Genomic DNA, 14,495 nt, shown 5'->3' with positions numbered 1-14,495 from the left:
AAGCACCATGTGCTTACAATGGTTGAAGCAACCACCGGATGGCTGGAAACATATCCCGTGCCCCATGCCACCACTTGGAACACTATCCTGGGCCTTGAAAAGCAAGTCTTATGGTGACATGGAACCCCAGAAAGAATTGAGTCAGACAGTGGGACTCATTTTCGAAACAACCTCATAGACACCTGGGCCAAAGAGCATGGCATTGAGTGGGTATATCACATCCCCTATCATTCACCAGCCTCCGGGAAGATTGAACGATACAATGGACTGTTAAAGACTACGCTGAGAGCAATGGGTGGTGGGACATTGTGCTGGTTTTGGCTGGGATAGAGTTAATTTTCTTCATAGTAGCTAGTAACGGGCTACGTTTTGGATTTGTGCTGATAACAGTGCTGATAATACAGAGATGTTTTAGTTGTTGCTAAGTAGTGCTTATACTAAATCAAGGACTTTTCAGCTTCCCATGCTCTGCTAGGTGCACAAGATGTTGGGATTGGATACAGCTGGGGCAGCTGACCCCAACTGACCAAAGGGCTATTCCATACCATATGATGTCATGCTCAGCATATAAAGCTGGGGGAAGAGGAAGGAAGGGGGGATGTTCGGAGTGATGGCGTTTATCTTCCCAATTAACCGTTATGTGTGATGGAGCCCTGCTTTCCTGGAGATGGCTGAACACTTGCGTGCCGATGGGAAGTAGTGAATGAATTCCTTGCTTTGCTTTGTTTGTGTGCATGGCCTTTGCTTTACCTATTAAACTGCCTTATCTCAACCCAGCCATCTCCAGGAAAGCAGGGCTCCATCATGCGTAACGGTTAATTGGGAAGACAAACGCCATCACTCCGAACATCCCCCCTTCCTTCTTTTTCCTCCAGCTTTATATGCTGAGCATGACGTCATATGGTGTGGAATATCCCTTTGGTCAGTTGGGGTCAGCTGTCCCAGCTGTATCCCTTCCCAACTTCTTGTGCATCCCCAGCCTACTTGTTGGTGGATTGGTGTGAGAAGCAGAAAAGGCCTTGACTCCGTGTAAGCACTGCTCAGCAGTAACTAAAACATCCCTGTATTATGACCACTCTTTCCAGCACAAATCCAAAACATAGTCCCATACTAGCTACTATGAAGAAAATTAACTCTATCCCAGCCAAAACCAGCACACCAGCTCTGAATTACACTTCAAATTGTTATACTGCTCACTGTTACTATTACATCTTGTGTGTGTATTTCCTATCCTTTGGGGGAAGTTAAAATAAAAATTAAAAAAGAGTTGGGTTGTATACAAGGAGCGTGCAGGTAGAGACTTTCTGAGGATATGAGTTTCTATCCAAGGCAGACAGGAGAAGGTTTTGCAGTAGCTCTCAGCCTTCAATGCTTAGCTGAAGCCAGATCACGTTTGGGTCTTGAAAGGCTGTATCATTTGTTTGTGGTATACTGCAATTCGCCTCTGTCAGAGGACTCCTATTTTGGGGAAGTGTAATCTGAGCACACCAGGAAATCAACACAATTGGAGTATTAAAACACAAAAATAAATACACATAAGAATGCTTGACAGAAGGATGGGAGACTGAATAGTAGAAAATGAGAGGGTGGTCTGTGAAGAGACAAACACTGTGTCAGAGGGGAAGGAGCATCATAGTGTGTGTGGGAGAACAGGTATAAGGAAGTGAGAAGCAAGGTTGAGCCCTGGGAGCAGCATTTGGGTATGGACAACAGATTGAGTGAAAATAGAATTTGGCAGGGCTTTCTGGACCACATTCTTTTCTCTGCTCAGTGTGCTTGGATCTAGAGTGAGTAGCACTGGTCTTTAGAGTATCTGAGTTACTGCATCTACCACCCCGGTGAGCCAAGATCCTTTTGAAATAAGAAGACTAAACTTTTCTCCCTATACTCATATAAACCAGCAGCTTAACTCAAATCTTCAAAAATAAGAGCTTCCAAAAAATATCTTTCTAGGTGAGATGAGAAAACCAAAGAAATAAAGGTTCCCATGTTTACATCTGATTCCTACCTTAGGATGTCTCACAAGAAGTCTTGTCTCAAACACTTGGCTCCCCTGCACTCCAGGGGAGCCACTCCATGCATCAGATGCAGATGCTGAGCCTGATCTGTCAGAAGATGGGCTGCATCTAGAACAGAGTCACAGAGGAAAAGAAAGACCAGAGCTGCTACTCCTTAAACTGCAAGTGCCTGAGATAAGATATTTTGTGGCGGATCACGATAGCCTCCTCTAGTTAAAGCCCTTCCCCTTGCCAGGACAGGTTCCTTCTCTCTGCACCAATCATCAGCCATCCTTTCTCTTACATAAACTACCATGACTTAGGGTGATGGAAAGCAGGTTCATGAGAAGTCTGAGAGGTGAAAATGAAGACAGCAGCAACATGAAGGAGGCAACATGCAGCAAGGAGAAGGATACAATCAGAATGGCCTGGGTAAAACAAAGCCCTACAGCCCGGCTGTGCAGGCATGAAAGAAGTACAGGGTTATTGCAGGTGGTCCATGCAGAAAAACCAAACTTCATAACAGAGAACCCACTCAACCAGCTAAAGCAAATGGTACATGAGTGCAACAAACCAGCTGTCAAACACAGTGGAAAACACAACTTTGTTAATGGATTCTAACATGGCAAGGGATTAATGACATGAAAAAGGAAGGATGGTGAGGCAGGAAGCTCTATTTGCAGCAAACAGTGAGGGAGAGTGGAGAAAGAGTCTTACTGATTTTCTTTCATATGCTGAAACAGTGACCTTGCATAGCCTCATGCATGGTCTGTGAATAGCTACACATTCCAGGCATTTGAAAATACAATCATAATCCCCAGTCTACTATAAGAAAAGGTGGTTAATAAGCACCTTACTGGAGAAAATCAGGGTATGAATTTGTGATGCAGTTGTTGTTATAGTAACTGCATGTTTACGCAGTGTTTCCATTTAACAAACATGAGATAAATTATCCTTCTTTCAAAAGGAGGAGACAATTACAAGAGCTTTTAGAGATGAACTGTGCATTTATAGTTTCTGAGTTTAGATGCGATCTAATGTGTTGAAGTTTTACATCTATTTCCTCAATTTATTATTATTATTATTATTTTTTTTTTTTCCAATTATTAAACTGTTCTTATCTCAGCCCACAAGTTTTCTTGCTTTTGCTCTTCCGATTCTCTCCCCCATCCCACTGGGGTGGGGGGGGAGGCTGAACGCACGGCTGTGTGGTGCCTAGTTACTGACTGAAGCTAAAACACCATAAGAAGGGACAGCACAACACTTAAAAGGGTGGAGCAAAAACTTTAATTGACTGTGTCTTGGAATGCAGAAGGGATTTTCTTCTGTTTAAATATATGTACACTTATATCACCAGGCTCTGTCAGTAGATAGAAATTGCAATAAAATACTGTAGAACTGTAGGGTTTCAGAATTTCTGAGGTAGAAGTCTAGATAATGTGTTTCCAATACAAGAAAGTACTGCTTTTGTCCAACAAAAATGAAAGAATATAAACAATTTGTGAGACAATGCATTACTTCGCTCTGCTCTTACCCTCCCAGACTTATTTCATATTCTGTTTCTTGCTGAGTAAGACCTTCACTGTAGCTCAGTGACTGAAAGGGGACAAAGTAGACTGCTGCAGAGGAGTAGGAGTAGTCTTTTAGAAAAAGTTAAAATGAATCAGGACAGTGAGAATATATCAGGCAGAGACAACAGGGGAAGTTGCCAGAGAGGTTTGCCAGGGAGGGCCATGGTTTATGACCAGGCTCATGTTCTTTGTCCATTGTCCATTGTTCACATTTATTCAGTTATGCTCCCTGCATCAAGATTCCCACTTTATCACTGTAAATCAAAGGTAATCTTTTCATCAGCTTTAGAGGATACTGGATTCAGGACCAAAAGATGGGTACTAATTGTTGTTCTTTATTATTAATTCTGCATGGTGAGAACACTCAGAAGACATCCTGTTACGGGCTAAGCACACTGCAAATATAAAAAGGGAACACTTGCCAGTCTTTTTCTGAAGTCCAATCAGTCATATAATTTGTCCAGAAATAGTTGCATGCCCTCTGATGCTCACTTTTTGACTGCAGTTGTTGGTGAGCCCTTAGATGCCTGCAGCAGCAGCAGCCTAATGTGACAAACACTTAGTTTGAGAACAAAACCAGCTTTAAGTGCTCTCTTTCTAGCAAACTCTGAAGTAGTCCTGCTCTTCAGGCATGGAGAGAGAGGTCTGGACTCATTTCTGCTGTCACCTCCAAAACCACAGGTGATCCATGGGTGGAGCAAAGTGTGGTAGCAGCAAGGATGTTGTCCTGCTGTACTGGTCCATCTGTGACAGAGTCAACTGGGAGATGGACACAAGAATGTTGTGATTTAGCCTCTCCTTCAGCTGCCACCATCAGAAGTTCCATTTTCTGGAAGAAAAAGTTGGGGTTTTTTTTAATTTCCTAATACCCTAATACAATGATAAATACTTGACCCACCGCAGGTTCTCCCTTCATATTTTCCAGTCACAGCACCCCTACTTTCCATGGGCACTGATGCTTCTTTACAGAAGCAGTCTTCACTATTTCTGTAATTTTAAAATGCATTTTTTTCTACTGAAATCCTTTTAGCTCATGCTTTGCAAAATTATTTGGGTTTGTTATTTTGAAAGCAAACCCTTGAGTAACTCACACACATTGTCAAAGAGCTCAATCTGGCTGCTGCTGTAAAAGACAACAAAAAACACTTCTTCAAATACGTTAGCAGCAAAAGGAGAGCTAAGGAGAATCTCCAGCCCCTAGTAGACGGGGGAGGAAACACAGTGACCAAGGATGAGGAAAAGGCTGAGGTACTTAATGCCTTCTTTGCCTCAGTCTTTAATAGCAGGGCCAATTGTTCTCTGGGTACCCAGCCCCCTGAGTTGGAAGATAGGGACGGGGAACAGAATGGAGCCCCCATAATCCAGGGGGAAATGGTTAGTGACCTGCTGCACCACTTAGACACTCACAAGTCTATGGGGCCTGATGAGATCCACCTGAGAGTACTGAAGGAACTGGCAGATGTGCTCACCAAGCCCCTTTCCATCATTTACCAGCAGTCCTGGCTAACTGGGGAGGTCCCAGTTGACTGGAGATTAGCTAATGTGACGCCCATCTTCAAGAAGGGCCGGAAGGAGGACCCGGGGAACTACAGGCCTGTCAGCCTGACCTCGGTGCCAGGGAACCTGATGGAGCAGATCATCCTGAGTGCTATCACATGGCATGTAGAGAATAACCAAGGGATCAAGCCCAGCCAGCATGGGTTCAGGAAAGGCAGGTCCTGCTTGACCAACCTGATCTCCTTCTATGACAAGGTGACCCACATAGTGGATGAGGGGAAGGCTGTGGATGTTGTCTATCTAGACTTCAGTAAAGCCTTTGACACTGTCTCCCACAGCATTCTCCTGGAGAAACTGGCTGCTCATGGCTTGGACGGGTGTACTCTTCGCTGGGTAAAGAACTGGCTGGATGGCCGGGCCCAAAGAGTGGTGGTGAATGGAGTTTACTCCAGTTGGCGGCCGGTCACAAGCGGTGTTCCCCAGGGCTCGGTGTTGGGGCCAGTTCTGTTTAATATCTTTATCAATGATCTGGACGAAGGGATCGAGTGCACCCTCAGTAAGTTTGCAGATGACACCAAGTTGTGTGGGAGTGTTGATCTGCTCAAGGGTAGGAAGGCTCTGCAGAGGGACCTGGACAGGCTGGATGGATGGGCCGAGGTCAATTGTATGAGGTTCAACAAGGCCAAGTGCAAGGTCCTGCACTTGGGCCACAGCAACCCCATGCAACGCTACAGGCTTGGGGAAGAGTGGCTGGAAAGCTGCCAGGCAGAAAAGGACCTGGGGGTGTTGGTTGACAGTCAGCTGAACATGAGCCAGCAGTGTGCCCAGGTGGCCAAGAAAGCCAATGGCATCCTGGCTTGTATCAGAAATAGTGTGGCCAGCAGGACTAGGGAAGTGATCGTGCCCCTGTACTCGGCACTGGTGAGGCCGCACCTCGAATACTGTGTTCAGTGTTGGGCCCCCCACTACAAGAGGGACATTGAGGTGCTGGAGCGTGTCCAGAGAAGGGCAACGAAGCTGGTGAAGGGTCTGGAGCAGAAGTCTTATGAGGAGCGGCTGAGGGAGCTGGGACTGTTTAGCCTGGAGAAAAGGAGGCTGAGGGGAGACCTTATTGCTCTCTACAACTACCTGAAAGGAGGTTGTAGAGAGGTGGGGGTCGGTCTCTTCTCCCAGGTAACAAGTGATAGGACGAGAGGAAATGGTCTCAAGTTGCACCAGGGGAGGTTTAGACTGGATATTAGGAAATTTTTCTTCACTGAAAGGGTTATCAAGCATTGGAACAGGCTGCCCAGGGAAGTGGTTGAGTCGCCATCCCTGGAGGTATTTAAAGGACGTTTGGATGAGGTGCTTAGGGACATGGTATAGTGCTGGTCTTGGCAGTGTTAGGTTTACGGTTGGACTCGATGATCTTAAAGGTCTTTTCCAACCTATATGATTCTGTGATTCTGTGATTCTGTGAAATTCTTGACTATTGCTCCCTGGCTGTATTTTGTTTTCATCATCTTCAAATAAACATTTTGTCATTTGCAGATTTCTCACACCCTGTTATACAGCCATTTGAGCCTTTGTTTCCTTTGCTATAATGTTTGTTTCTGTAATAAGACTTTTCCATAACTGGCAACAAAACTTCAATAATCCTCAACTAGGAGCCTGTTCCTCCTTTTTCAACCAGTTCAAATAATTTTCAGTCTGCTACAATCTGCCTTTGTTTAAATGGACTCAGCAAATAATACATAATAGGAACTGGTACTCTTGCAAAAGAGTCACTTGAATCTTGAAAAGACACTTGAAAAGAGTCGGAATCACTTGAAATACCACATGCTTTTTTGTCTATTCATGGCAGATATACAGTCAGTCCAAGACCTCCAATCACTTCAAATTATACTGATAATTACCATTCAATACCTAATTTTAAATGTCTATGCATTGTCCGTATTAATACTGGAAGAGTTTTGGTGAATTCTGGTGAACCAGGATGCAAGTATTGACTAAATGTAGTGAACTGTTTCTTTTCAAAGCCCTATTAAGGTAATCAAATACATTGCCTACTAGCAAAGTATATAGGTTTTATCACAATACAGAAAGACATTCTTGGTTTTTTGTTTCACTGGAGCTCGTTTCTTACATTGAGTTTAAACTTCTTGTTTTACAAAATGTTATGTGGGATTTCTTTCGATTCTACTTTGTTTCAAATCAATATTTATTAGCATTACTTCTGCTCTAATGCGGACTATATGAAGACATACATGAAACAAATAAGAAATTACCTAATACGGCTGTTGGAAGTAGAAGTTCTTATAAAGCTAAATACCTTTTGTGTTACTGTTTATCCATGGGATTGATTTAAGCAGATCGTAAATAAAACATAGTTTTTAAATCAGCAAAGGACTGTGTTTTCTCTGTGTGTGTATCTTTTATATTTACTTTTAGCTATATGTAAGTCCTAGAAATATTGAGGAATTTTATAGTTACAGAGATTTTTTTTTTGTAATTATCTAATCTAATACAAAAACGTTAAATGAAGTAAAAATAAAGTAAAATACATCTGCTAACTTTTCCTTGCTAAAAATAAAGACAAGAGAGCAAAACCCTTTAACGTATACATTTTTTGATGAAGAAAATGTAATTTTAGTAAATTCTTCATTTTAATTCATTGAATCAAATTCTGCAGAAATTTACACTGCAGCGGTTTAAAGGCATAGAAAAGGATAAAGTAGGATGGACTATATCAACTGAACATAATGTCTTGCAAAATTTCCTACCACTGTTTGCTTCAGTTATTGTTGATGGTACTAGAGGAATGTATAATTTGGTCCATGACTGTGGCCAAGCAAATTCTGCTTTCCCATGAAAGGCAGAAGATGAAGGGCCATGCCATGTGTTGTCTTACCACAGAGTTTACTCATTGGTCTGAGATATCACGTAGAGCTGTGCTCTGATATTAATTCAAACACCCTTGCTTAGATCACATACAGTTTTCTTATAATAAAAATATACAAAAGCAGCATTGAGCTGTAAAATGTCCACTTTCAAGCAATGTGTCTTATCTTTGCCAAATCTAAAGGTCTAACTCCAAAAAGGCAAAGTAGAGATAAAGGGCAGTAGGGAGGGAGAAAATGTTTCCGTAGAAGAATAACACTGCACTGAAGGAAATTAAATAGATGGTGGAAAGTCATGAGGTAGTGTGGCCCTGGAGGAGATTGTAGGTCAATGTTTCAGATTTAAAACATAAAGTTAGTTCGTAGTACCTATGCATATTCAAATAAATTTTTGAGAATTATTTTGTATTCATTTTTTATGTTTGAGCAATTGTGTGAAAAGCATACCATGCTTTGAAATAAAATACCTATATGAAGTAAATTTCAGCTTTACTGTTTGCATAATGGCTACTATAAACATTTTAGTATGCTACAGAAATCAAACTGTCAAGTGAGAGAAACAATAGCATACAGGTTACATAAAACAATAGCATACAGGTTACATAAAACAATGAACACAGAGTGAAGAGGAAAGTAAAGATACTGAGCTTTTTCCAACAAATTAATATTTAATAAGCTACTTCCATTGATTATCAATGAGTTGCAAAGTCTGCAATTTGCAAACTAACTTTTGTTTTGTAAATGAGGAAAGAAAAATTTTAAGTGTTCATTGTGTGGTGACACAATGACATATAAGAAGTAGCTTAATAAGAATAAAAATAATATCTATATCTTCAGCACACTAGTTTTTGCCAAAATGCTCATATTCCTTTATTTTCTTTGTTATGCTGATTATGTACAAGTCTTAAGGAAATTCTTGCTGAAAGAGAAGTATGATTGTAATTGCTGTATCTGGGCCTATTACGTTTGTTACAAGAGCTTTGAAAGGCTCACATAATTAGTGTTTGTAAATCATGTTGGTATAATCAGAGTGCAATTACAGAATTGCAAAGTGTTATTCTTATTATTACTATTATTATTATTATCATCACATCAACACACCCATTAAAGGCATGTAAGCTCAAATTGTAATTCGATATCAAGGTTTCTGACATATAAGCAAACCAGTTCAGCTTTTGCTCTTGCAGTTTATGATGAGACCAGAGATGGACAATCAAATGGCTGGTGAAACATTATTTTGCATATTGTTATGGAAACTTCTCTCCTATTGAGTGGAATAGCGGTTACAGTTCATTCACATACTCTACTGACAGAAAAATGGACTCGGCATCCCAGTTTATGAAAAAGAGCTCTTATCACACCTATTTTATATGGACAAAAGCACTACTACCATCTTATCAGCCACACATTATTCATCTATGTCCAATTGTGTAAACAGTTTATAGTAGACAATTTAACTGTGGTTAGTTATATATAATTTTTTAAGAATGTAGAAGTTTGATGTGAGTGCCATATGACAGAAAGAGAAAAAAATTAGAACCTGGGTCTAATTCTGCGTTTTTTAGTCCTTGATCTTGAAAGAATGAACTATTTTAAGAGATTATGTTTTTGGCCAGATTAGACTAACTGCAACAGCAATATTTCAGCACATCTCTGTTTGTGGTCCATCAGGAGTAGAAGTCAACACAATCAGATATATGTGCAAGTATCAGCACTTGAAGCACAGAATTGATTGGTACCATAGGTGTCTCCAATGTATTACCCTTCCCTAAGGCAGGATCAGCTATTTCTATGTAATTTCTGATGGCTGTTTGTCTAATTTGTTCTTAAAGACCTCTGATGTTGGAGGAACCATAGCCACCTTGTGCAATCTATTTCAATATTTCATGATCTCTCTAATTTAAAAAGTTGTACTTAATAATGAAGCAGACTCATCCTTGCTGTAATTTAAGTCTGCTACTACTTCTCTCCACTAAGGATACTCTAAACTCCCAGGCATTTTATACAGAACTGTTTTCTTAGTCAATCATGATCCATCTGTCTACTGCATGTAGTGTCTTCTTCCCACCACTCTTTATTGAACAGCATGCTGTTTTTTGCATCAGTTTGATAGGTGAATTCTATATTCTCTTCTGACATACTAACTTTTTAGCTCAGTGTGGTCATTACTTTTGTTACGCAAACTCTCAGATCCATCAAGTATTTAGGCTTTCTGGACCCAAAGGAGTCTTGAAGAAATTCTCAGAAGTAATGTACATTGCTTTGACTTGCTTGTTTTTGACAGATTCATGATGGATGCTGATCATCTCCTTATTCCTTTATGTTTTTATATGTCACTGGTTATGTGCTCCATCATTTTTCTCAGAACTGAAATTACTGTGACTGACCCACAATGCCCAGCTTACCCATTTTTTTCTTATGGGTATAAGAAAAAATATTTTCTTAAATAAAGATATATGTATTTATATTTCTAGACATTCTCAAACCTAATGACAGAAAGATTTCTTACATACTGGCTTAGATACATTTGATTTGATTGAGTAGTCTAACTTTTTCTGTCCCTTGGATATTATTCCATTGATGCTCTTATGAAATGTAACAGCTTCCTATCATTTAATCAAATGACTGAAAGACTTTTTCAGTGAAGCCTTTTTCAGTGAAGCTTTTTTCAAAAATGGCATTATGCATCCTGGCTGTCTATATCTGTCAATAATTTCTTCCCCTCTCTGACAGAAGACTTCTCCTTGATATACTCTTTTAAGCTCAGTAATAAATTAATTTCTTTTGCTTTCATGGTCTTCGCTTGTTTGTGCTTTGTTTGTGTTTATCTCCACATAGTCATGAAATACTTTCATATTTGTCTTGACCTAGTTTCCATTTCCTACATATTTTCTTTATTCTTATGTTTAAGATTACCGATGAGCCAAATGTAGCTTCATTTTTCTGAATCAGTCCTCAATTCCACAATAATTTCTGTGTACATCTTTATTATTCTTTACAGAATTATCACCTTGCTTTAACACCTTTTGCCCATTTTCTCAACCTCTCCATAATCCTATCTACAAAGTTTATTAAAGTCTCTTTTTAAAAAAAAAAAAAAAATTATTTTCCTGTTATTTGTCTTTCCTATCCTACCTCATGTCCAGTTGTAATCTTTCCCAGTAGGTCTAAATGTTTTAAATCTCCTATTACCACTAAGTTTTTGGATGTACATGCCATTTGCTTACCAAAAACACTATGGATTGTCCTCACTTTCTAATCAAATGGTGCTCAGCATGAGAACATCTGTGTTGTCTCTCTCCTTCAGTCACTAGCAACAAACCTTCAGCAGTCTATCTCTGTCTGTAGAATGAACCTTGTGAAAAAGACATCTGTTACCCATAGATAAAGCAATACCTTTAATGACATGATGGAAGTAAGTGGATCTGGTGGGTTTGCCCTCTTAAGATGAGCACACCAAAAAGTTTCTGAATGTCTAAAGCTAAGCTTTAGTGTGATAGATCAGAAAGACAAACTTTGAATAGGAAAACTCAGATATTCTGTGTAAGGCAAAATAAAAAGAAAATCCCCAACCTCCCTCTTGCTGTACAGATCGCTTCCCGTTACTTTACCCTCAGTCTACCAACTTGCAATGACGTTCAGAGTTACAACGAACTAGAGTTTCTCTGTACAATGCATCATTCTGCAGGCGCTGATCTCTCATACATGGATCATCTTCAGCCCACATATTCTAGAAGGTGATCCCAATGTGCAGAGTTTCTGTCTGCCCAGCCTCAGCTGTTCTCAGAAAAAAGGAACTTTTTCTTTCTGTCCAAAGAGATCTATCCCATCACAAAATGCAGCAGTGAAGGATAAGGCAAACTTTCACAGCCCTTCTATCAAAACAGAACATACTGCAACATATGCCAGCAAAAGTGAAGCCTGAACCTTGATCCAGGACCAGGATTTTAGTGATGACATCAGTTAAACTCCTGACTCTATTAGTCCCTCTTCTAGAGATTCATTGTCACTTTTGAGCTGTATAAGGTCATTCCTAATATTGTCATCGAATCACGAAAATATTGATTTGATGGGATCCCTCTTGATGGGATCCTAACCTCCCACTTGAAGCAGGACTATCACCAACACTAGACAAGGCCAGCTGTGGCTTTGTCTAGCTGAATCTCAAAAACCTCCAAGGATGGAAATTCAACAAGTTCTCTGGGAAATGCGTTTCAGTGTTGCACTACCCATTGCTAGTGAGGATGATTTTCTTCATGTCCAACCTGAACATACTAAGCCACACTTTGTTGTTGTTTGATGTTAGTTTGCCATCTGCCCCAAAACAGAAGAGCTTGGCTCTGTAGTCTCTATAACTGCCTTTCAGGTATCTGTAGGCTCCTGTACATGTTGGTTGTGACTCTGGAATGCGTAACTTTTCACTGTCTCACTGGTACTGGATCCTTACAGGCAACCAGGACAATATTGCTGATTTTGATCTCAAATCCTGCCTGCTTAAGGGTGGAACATTATCATCAGAAGATGCCTAGACCAGCTTCCTCTGTGTAGAGTGATTAGCTCCATTATTACTGGAGTCACTCAAGACAGTCTGGACCAGACCACTCTGGGCTGCAGGAAGCAGGTACGAGAGCCTAGCTAGATATATGGATGGAAGACAGGCATGCACCTTGATTTCAGGACAGAGAAAAGATCCTGATTAATTTTATTTACTAGCATAGATATAGTCAAAGATGCCTGCTGAATCATCTTTGTTGAACATGCAGGCAGTTGGGAATTAACATACATTAAATCACCTTGAATGGAAAGAAATATTTTTGCCAGACCAAATTCTCACAATCCAAATTCTCACAATCCAAATGTGCTCTGTATGAGATGCTTCTGTCAATCTACTGATATTTAAAGCCAATCAGGCATTAAAACTACTTCAGTATCAATTACAAAACTCTGGAGTCATTAACTGCTACTACTCTTCAGATGCACATGCAGCAACTGTTTAAGACATTTCCCATGTCTGCTTAGACAGACACACTAAAAATAACAAGTCATGATCCAGTGAAACTCCTCAGTATACACTAAGTGATAAAATTAATAATTGAACAATATGCATCGCTGGCTTGTGGTCACCCTTTTTGGCTATGGATGCAAGATGACCAAAAGTACAACTTAACCGCCAGTAATTATCAAGTCACAAAATACTAATGTAATGTTCATTTTCTTCTGTATATACCAAAGACTCTTATGTCATTGTTATCAGAAAGTCTAATCCTAAGAAAATCAGACATCCTTTTATGGTGAAATAATGAGTCCCTTTACAGGCAAACTGATACTCCCTGTTAGTGGTTAAATCACTGAAATACATTAATGACTAAACATTTAAGGCAAAGGAGTCTTTCATTTTGTCTTCTCCACAAAATCATGTTCCTACGAAGTTAATAAGGACAAAATTCAAAGACAGTGATAATATTGCTGATATAGTCACTGATGCAGACACGCACAATTGGACAAGATAATGTGGAACGGAAAGAACAATTTGCTTGCTTACTGGTTTCTGCATCAACTATAACCACTGAGGAAGACTATTGAAAAAAAGATACCACCCAGAAAAACTATAGTCCTCATAGTTCATTAAATCACTGGTTTCAATGTGAAATTATTTTTCTTATTTTTAAAGAAAAAAATACATAAAATGTTAGGCTACATAAGGAATGAGGTGAAAAAATGGATGAAAGCTATATACAATCATTGTCTAAACTGATGGTACATCAGCAGGCAAAATATCATGTTAAATTCCAAAATGTATACAGAAAATTAATATCTGCAAGGTCTGTTCATGCCATTAGGACTTCTTTAGTGAGAAAGGAACCATGATATAAAATGTTACATAGATTGGTAATACACACTGGAGTGGAGTGTTGACTCCATTTCATTAAGCAAAACCAAGCTGATCTTTAAATGTAGTTTAAAACTGATATGTCAGTATTTTTAAGGTCATGTTTATCATCTCTCTGTGAAGTTCCTTACCACTTGGTTCCACTGGAGATGAACCCAAGGGATTTCAAAATACTATCAAGCAAAAAGTGGTGCAGTAGAGAAGTACATTTAGAATTGCAACCAACTCACATGGGTCACCTTCAGAGAAGTTAATGATTTAGATGAGCACCAGGTTTGATCTAGCAGAAGCATTTCTCTCTGTTTAGAAAGCCTGGATGTATGGCTAAACACCAAAATAAATATCTAGAAATGCAAGTTTGGTTCTTAACTCAGTCATCTCCTTGTGATACACTTTGGAAATTGAACTGCCAAATACCTTTTGGGCAAAGGCAAGTGTAAAACAGAGTAACTATAATTTATTCACTAGGAAATATGAAGAAAAATGCTTTTATATTTGCAAATGAAATAAAAATGTTTCAATGAAGTAGTTATTGAAATAAATGTATAATTTTATATAAAATGTTCTACCAGTTTTTTCTTCAATCTTAATCAGTTTGCCAGTGTTGTACATGGAAACATTTAAGTGATGAAATTTTTTTTGTTTGTTTTTTTAACAAATT

This window comes from Mycteria americana, assembly GCF_035582795.1.
Source record: "Mycteria americana isolate JAX WOST 10 ecotype Jacksonville Zoo and Gardens chromosome Z unlocalized genomic scaffold, USCA_MyAme_1.0 Scaffold_18, whole genome shotgun sequence".
Taxonomy (NCBI): Eukaryota; Metazoa; Chordata; class Aves; order Ciconiiformes; family Ciconiidae; genus Mycteria; species Mycteria americana.
The sequence above is the reverse complement of the archived record's forward strand: the minus strand, read 5'-3'. Positions refer to the sequence as shown.